This window comes from Eulemur rufifrons, chromosome 7, assembly GCF_041146395.1.
Source record: "Eulemur rufifrons isolate Redbay chromosome 7, OSU_ERuf_1, whole genome shotgun sequence".
NCBI classification, from domain to species: Eukaryota; Metazoa; Chordata; class Mammalia; order Primates; family Lemuridae; genus Eulemur; species Eulemur rufifrons.
Genome location: NC_090989.1, coordinates 250,357,235 through 250,365,438, shown reverse-complemented (window position 1 = coordinate 250,365,438; position 8,204 = coordinate 250,357,235).

Sequence of the window (8,204 nt, the reverse complement as noted above, 5' to 3'; positions counted from 1 at the left end):
CTGCTGATTCTGCACTTTGGGGGACAGGCTGTCATTTCAGTGCAGGTTGTCCATTTTAAATGATTCGTTCAGAATGAAATATTCTCTGTTAAGAAAACTTTGGGCTAAATTTTTTTACCAAAACATTTCCATGTCATACTGAAAGATGAAATTTGCCACATCAATAGTATTTCAGAAAAACCAGCTACAATTGATAAGGAAGTGCCCTAAATACTTGAAAAGGTCTGAGAGTTGCAGTTCATCAGGAAGCGGCGCTTCTCCCGCTTTGTAAGGTTTTGAAACAGGGCCCTCTAGTGGAATCCCCTGCCTGTGACACCATGAGAGCACCCTCTGCCAGTCTTTAAAATATCCTTTCTAATGCCTCTTGACCCAACCCAACTGTCCCTGATATAAACAGTCTGCTAAGAAACAAATATCTTTCCACTCAAATTCCTGCATGGATTAATTTGGTAACATCATAATCTGTGGATACACATCCAATTGAGTTTCTAAAAGTTCTAAATTGTTTACTTTTTCCCCTTCCCATGAAAAACAGCCCTTGCTAGCTGGCCTCCTCTCGCCCTGCCACCCCTCAACCTTGAAATCTCATCGAAGAATTAAGAAATGTGTACATTTTTATACAAGATAGTATATGATACATGATGTATATGTTTGTTAACAGATGTCACTGGACTGATTGTATAGGAACCATCAAACACATGGCTGGCATTGTGTGAGGCGTCGAAGGATGTTTCCATGGACTGGCTGGAGAGAACAGGGCATATGCAGACCTCTCCCTAGCCAAATGGAATGAGGGTTTGTTCACTAAATTCATTTCGCTCTGTTCCTGGAAACACAGCTAAATTACATTTTCCAGCACCCCTGCAGTTAGGTGGGGCCCTGTAGTTGAGTTCTGGCAGGAATGTGGATGGAAAAGTTATGCACTCCTTGCAGTCCTGCATCATCTCCCATGTTTTCTTTTGTCTCCCCTCCTCCCCAACTGGTGGGTGTCACTGCCCAGGCAGAACATGGGAGCCTCTATCATCCTGGGTCCTTTAATGTCTGAGTGGAGCCTGGCCCTGGACAGTAATATGGACACGAAATACACTTTTATCATTTTAAGCCCATGATATTTTGGGGTTACCTGTTAATTACCCTGATTAATTAAGGAGAGAAGAAACTGGAAGAAAGGAAAGAGGATAATGTGAGAGAAAGGCAACGGTTTTCTTCAGAGACATTTGTGAGCATTCTGACTCTTTTGTGCAGATTTAAGAGTAAGCACATGGTTAACAAATACTGAAAACATCCAGAAGAACAGCTGGAAATAAAACCACAAAATGCTTTCTGACAGAGTTTGCACCTGCGGATCAGAGAGTCAGGCTGTGGTTGGAGACGATGAAGCTTGAATGGAGATGCGTGCACAGCTCCAGCCATGGTGAGTGCAGTGTGAAGTGCTTACCACGAGAAACTTGGGAACAGGGCCTTGTCGGCTTCAGTGACTTGTCATTTACTAATGTTATCATGCACTGTTTCATGCTAATTAAAATTAATTATCTCTATTCCAAGATTCATGCAAGATATGGCCTGTGTCTGTTTCCATAAAACAGGTGTACCAGGTATAATCAAGCTATGCGAAGTGGGATATTAGTAAAAATTTTTCATATGAGCCATTTGTGAAAGCAACACTTGGCACAGGCTTAACACATAAGGAAGCCTTTAGATGGGCAAAAGAAACAAAAATCCCTGGGCTACGAAGGTCAAAGTTTGCAGAGGAGGTGGGACTTTGGTAAAACTGTCTACAGGCAGAGAGGAAGAAGACAAAGAGATAGGAGTAAATACAGTGATACTGTTGAGAGATAGAAACACAATTGGTCTTATAATGTAGGATTAAGGTAGCGTAAGAGAGTGAAATTAAGCAGTGTAGGCAAAATGAGGGCAGGTTACCAAAAGCCTTGAAAATCATCACTGGGCTTTTGATATAAAGCTAGAGGGCAGAGCTCCCAGGTCAACCAAATATAAGCATATCTCGTTTTATTGTGCCTCATCCTATTACGCTTTACAGAACTTGCATTATTTACAAATTAATGGTTTGTGGCAACCTTGTGATGAGCAAGTCTGTTGGTGCCATTTTTCCAACAGCATGTGCTCACTTCCTGTCTCTGTTTCACATTTTGGAATTCTTGCAGTATTTCAAGCTTTTTCATTTTTATTATATCTTGCATGGTGATGTGTGATCAATGATTTTTGACGTTACTATTCTGTTTTGGGGTGTCACGACCCACACCCAGAGATGATAGTGAACATAATTGATAAACACTGTGTGTGTTCTGATTGCTCCACTGACCACCAGTTCCTCCATTGGTTTATGAGGTTTAAGGACAGAAGCCATCTCCCTGACATAAAAGTGCAAGGTAAAGCAGCAAGTGCCAATGTGGAAGCTGCAGCAAATTATCCAGAAGCTCTAGCTAATATAAAGGTGGCTACACTAAACAGCAGATTTTCAGCGTAGATCAAACAGCCTTTTATTGGAAAAAGATGCCATCGAGGACTTTCATAGCTATAGAGGAGAAGTCAATGCCTGGTGTCAAAGCTTTAAATGTCAGGCTAACTCTCTTGTTAGGGGCTAATGCAGCTGGTGCCTTTAAGTTGAAGCCAATGTTCAATTGCCATTTTGAAAATCCTAGGACCCTTAAGAATTATGCAAAATCTATTCTGCCTGTGCTCTATAAATGGAACAACATAGCCCGGATGACAGTACATCTGTTGACAGTATGGTTTACTGAATATTTTAAGCCATTTGTTGATACCTACTGCTCAGAAAAAAAAATTCATCCAAATATTACTACTCAAGAGCTCTGATGGATATGTTCAAGGAGATTGATGTTGTTTTCATGCCTGCTAACACAACACCCATTCTGCAGTCCATGGATCAATAAATAATTTCACCTTTCAGGTCTTATTGTTTAAGAAATACATTTCCTAAGGCTTTAGCTGCCTAGATAGTGATTCCTCTAATGGATCTTGGCAATGTAAACTGAAAACTTTCTGAAAAGGATTCGCCATTCTAGATGCCATTAAGTATGTTCATGATTTATGGGAGGAGGTCAAAATATCAGCATGACAGGAGTTTGGAAGAAGTTGATTCTAACCTTCATGGATGACTTTGAGGGGTTCAAGACTTCAGTGGAGGAAGGAACTGCAGATGGGGTAGAAATAGCAAGAGAACTAGAATTAGAAGTGGAGCCTGAAGATGTGACTGAATTGCTGCAATCTCATGGTAAAGCTTGAATGAATGAGGTACTTACTGCTTCTTATGGAAGAGCAGAGAAGGTAGTTTCTTGAGATGGAATCTATCCCTGGTAAAGATGCTATGAACTTTGTCGAAGTGACAACAAAGGATGTAAAATACTACATAAACTTAGTTTATGTAATAAACTAAGTCACATAACTTGACACTGAAAGTACAGAGATCCAACCAGTAGCAAAAACGGAACTAATGAACATTGTCTTGGACTACTAAACGCTTAAGATGTCAGACAAGTTACTCTGCTCTACTAATCTCAGAAGGATATAAAGACAGTGCCATGCCAACCGTGCTTCCTAGAGGGAAACTAATATTCAGCTAAGGGTTCAGCTCAGAACTCCATCTCTGGCACAGAGTGTGTGACCTTCTGCCTCTGTAAGCAACAAATTTCACTGGGTAAGTTGCTGATTATAGTAGTTTCTGTATATCTCCAGAATAGTGACAAAAAATTTCAAAGTGGGGATTTGTAGGTGAGTGCCCCATCTCAATTCCTGGTTGCTGACTCAGTCTGGTGGTGAGGTCCTGCACCCAGATCAGCTTTCTCTCCACACCTGAAATCCATGGGCTCTCTCGCTTGCCTTCCCCAATTAATATACTCTGCTAGGGGACAAACGAAGCCCCTTACTGGCTTTTAAAAACATAGCTCCAAGCGTAGACCCTTATTCGATCCGAAGTTGAAGAGGTGAGTTTACTGACAGAGGACACCTTCTCTCCTGATTTCCTGGCCCCTTCTCTTCCCTGCCCACTATGCCTTAGCAGCTCCTTCTAAGTTTTGTGGGCTGGTTACTGAGGCCTTACATAAAACCCAGTTTTCGTGTATCTGTAATTTTTGAGCAAGCTAGAGTGCCCTCTTGTGGGAATGTCCAGTAGTTACCCAGGTACTGCAAACCACCTGGGTTTGTGAATTTGTGAGTCCACAGTTCCCAATCATGCTCAGCTGAACACACTCTCTCACTGCTTTACTTTTTTATTCAACCCAGCCTTGTGGGTTTTGCAGCCATAGGTAAATGGGAAAGTGTGGAAATATGGTAGGTGGTAGCCAGAAGTATGTGAACATAAACAATATTGATTTCACTTCTTTCTTTTTCTTTTCAAATGTGGTGGTGGTGGTGGTGGAAAGTAGGGAGAGTGTGTTAATTTCCCAGAGTAAGCCAGAATGATGGTCCCAAATTCAAGCAATACCAGATGTATTTAACTGCACTCGCAAATGAACTATTTATGTGGGTTATCAAATGCCTCCTTGGGGACATAAATATAGTCCTTCCAGGGATGGGTAAGCACCCAGGGACTACTCTCGCTTGAATATCAATTGTTCAGATCTCATCATAACAGAGTTGAGAATTCAAATAGGCTTCAAAATTTTAGTCGAAAATGTAGCTGTTATAAGATAGAATGAGGATCAATGATAGCTTAAATACACAGTTTACTTATTACTTCAAGGCATAATTTTTTAAAAAAATTTTATTTGGAAGACAACCGCGGTCGGGACGCGGGCGAGCCTGTCGGCTCTGACGTCCGTTGGCGCAGGAGGTCGCCTCTTCGGAGGCTGCCGCGCGGGGGCGACTGGAGGCGGCTGGAGGCGACGGCGTCCGTCGTGCTGGCGGTTGAGTCCCGGTATAGATAGTTTCTCCAGCTGACCAGAGCCCAGGTGATCAAGGCTGAGTTCTTCAGTGCAACCGTGTGGTGCTGGATTCTCTGGCGCTTTTGGCAGGACTCGGATGCTGTGCTGGGTCACTTTCCATACCCTGATCCTTCCCAGTGGACAGATGAAGAATTAGGTATCCCTCCTGATGGGGAAGACGGAAAGTGCAGACTCTGCAAGAGCCAGGCGAGAATTTCAAGAAATTACGGACTTCATGTTGTACGTTAAAGTTGTAAATTTAATGTACAATGGTTTGGTCAAGAATGAAAAAAAAAATTGTATTTGGAAGAATTTTAAATATATACAAAAATAGTAAATGAGAGAGGAATATAATGAGCCCCCATTTACCTATCAGATCGCTTCAACAATTAGTTACCTGCTCACGACTAGTCTTATTTCCGCCGTACCTTCTTCCTCCCTTCCCAATTATTTAGAAGTAAATTCCAGGCCTCATACCCTTTCTTCCATAAATATTGGAGATGGCAGCTCTAAAAGATCAGAACTTCCCTTTAAAAATATAACCACAGGCCGGGCGCGGTGGCTCACGCCTGTAATCCTAGCACTCTGGGAGGCCGAGGCAGGAGGATCGCTCGAGGTCAGGAGTTCGAGACCAACCTGAGCAAGAGTGAGACCCCGTCTCTACTAAAAAATAGAAAGAAATGATTTGGACAGCTAAAAATATATATATAGAAAAAATTAGCCGGGCATGGTGGCACATGCCTGTAGTCCCAGCTACTCGGGAGGCTGAGGCAGGAGGATCGCTTGAGCCCAGGAGTTGGAGGTTGCTGTGAGCGAGGCTGATGCCACGGCACTCTAGCCCAGGCGACAGAGTGAGACTCTGTCTCAAAAAAAAAAAAAAAAAATATAACCACAATATCATCATATACAAAAAATTAATAATGATTCCTTAGTATTATATGGAGCTAGTATGCAAATTTCCCTCTGTTCTCTTTTAGTTTATAGGTTCCCCTTCTTTCTCTCTCTTTTTCCCCCTCAATATATTTTTAAGAAATGGAGTCACTTTGTAGTTTCTACAATCTGGATTTATCTGAATATATCATTTTGGTGTTATATAAGGCGTTTCTCTGACCCTGTGATTCCTTTTAATGAGTAGTTGGATGTAGAAACTTGATGAGATTCAGGCTCGATTTTTGTTTGGCAAGACTACTTCATAGGCAATGATGCAGCCTTCCACCAGGAGGCGCATTTGCTCCCTTTTTGAGATGTCTGCAGCTATTGATGGATGATCACCGCACTGATTCATTAGTAAACGAACAGTTGCAAAACGGTAATATTCTAACTCTGCTATCCGTTTTTCTTTTGATAGCTGTTTATGGTTCTTTGAAGAAATTTCCTCTCATCAATTTCCTCTCATTTTGTTACTTTAAGATGCAGTTTGTATGCAGAGGCTACAAAAATTGATTTTTTTTTAAAAATAGTTTTTCAAAATGTGTTGGTTTCTCTGAAGGATAGAGCAAATTTGGTTTCTCCCACTATACTCTCACAACATCCTTCTGACACCAGATGTGTACGGGGTTTTCCCCTACACATCAAGCAAGCAATCAGTTCTTCAGGGAACACCAGGTGCGTGTCCTGACTAATTTAATTTAATTCTGACACCATCTACCTGAAGAGAGCGTCAGATCCCACAGGTTGAGCGCTCAGCCCGCAAGACTGCCTCCCACTGCAGATGCCAATCGCAAGTAATAGGTTGTCACCTATACTTCTGTCCAGTTGGCTATAAATTGGCCTTTCCACAACCCTCTCCTCAGGTTCCATTATTTGCTTGAACGGCTTGCAGAACTGAAGGAAAGAGATTTGATGGTTTATTATTATTATTATTTTTATAAAGGATATTACAAAGAATACAGAGAAAAGCCAGAGGGAAGAGATGCACAGGGCAAGATATGTGGGAAGCAGTGCAGAGCTTCCATGCCCTCTCTGCCACCCTCCAGGAGCCTCCATGTGTTCAGCTATCAGGAAGCTCTCTGAACCCAGTCTTTTTGGATTTTTATGGAGGCTTCATTACATAAGCATGATTGATTTAATCCTAAGGTCATTGGTGATCAACTCCACCTTCAGCCCTTCCCCCTCCCTGAATGTCTGGGGGGTGGGGTGGGGCCTGAAAATCCCAACCTTCTAATCCTGCCTGTGTCTTTACAGTGACCAGTCCCCATCCTGAAGCTGCCTAGGGGCTGCAAGCCACCCGTCAACTCATTAGCATAAGGAGTTGTATGCCAGGAAACTGGGAAGAGGACCAAATAATATATTTTACAATATTACATTTCCCTACATCATCCAAAAATGACAAATAAGTTTTTAAAAAATCATTATGAATTCATGTATGTGAACATATTTGATATTTTTCAATTCACTGAAGTTATTATACTTGTTTTTTTTTTGTCTTTAATTTTTTTACTGAAATAAAATCCCCAGTATGAACATCTTTGCAAAACTTTTTTTCATGTGAACACATTCCGCTAGGTGAAAATACAAGGTCAAAGGCTATGAAAGTGATCCCTTAGAAATACAAAAGAGATAATATAATTTCCTTCTTTAAACCAACCACGGCCTTCTTAGAACCACATCTAAATTGTTTACAGAATTGTACATGATCTAACTCTGGCTTCCTCTCTGGCCTCATCCCGTAGTGGTCTTCTGCTCACTCTCTGCCAAGCTCTTCCCCAGATCAAGATTGCTGCTCTTGCTCAACTTTTCATATGCTGATTCATCTTCCAGATCTCAGTCAAAAATCACTCCTGAAAAAAGCCTTCCCTTAGCCCTCACCTCACTGCACTTTACTCCCCGTCTCATCACCCTGTTACTTTGACCTGCCTTGCTCACGTATTTCCATTTTGATTGTCTCTTCCTCTACTCTGAGCTCCTAGCGGGTAGGAACCTTGTCTAATATTCTTCACTATATCTTCGGCACATAGAACAGTACCTGGAACACTGATGCCCAGCAAATATTTGTTGACTAAATGAAGGAAAAGTTTGATAATTTGTTATATATTGCCAGATTTATAGCCTTAGATTTGATAGTCTTTTCTACTCCTGAATGAGCTAAATTGGTAATGTTATTTCCTTGCTTATATGACTCAATCAATGTTTAATGTTTCAGTGTTTATCTTTTTTTTTTTTTTTTGAGACAGAGTCTTGCTTTGTTGCCCAGACTAGAGTGAGTGCTGTGGCGTCAGCCTAGCTCACAGCAACCTCAAACTCCTGGGCTCAAGTGATCCTACCGCTTCAGCCTCCTGAGTAGCTGGGACTACAGGCATG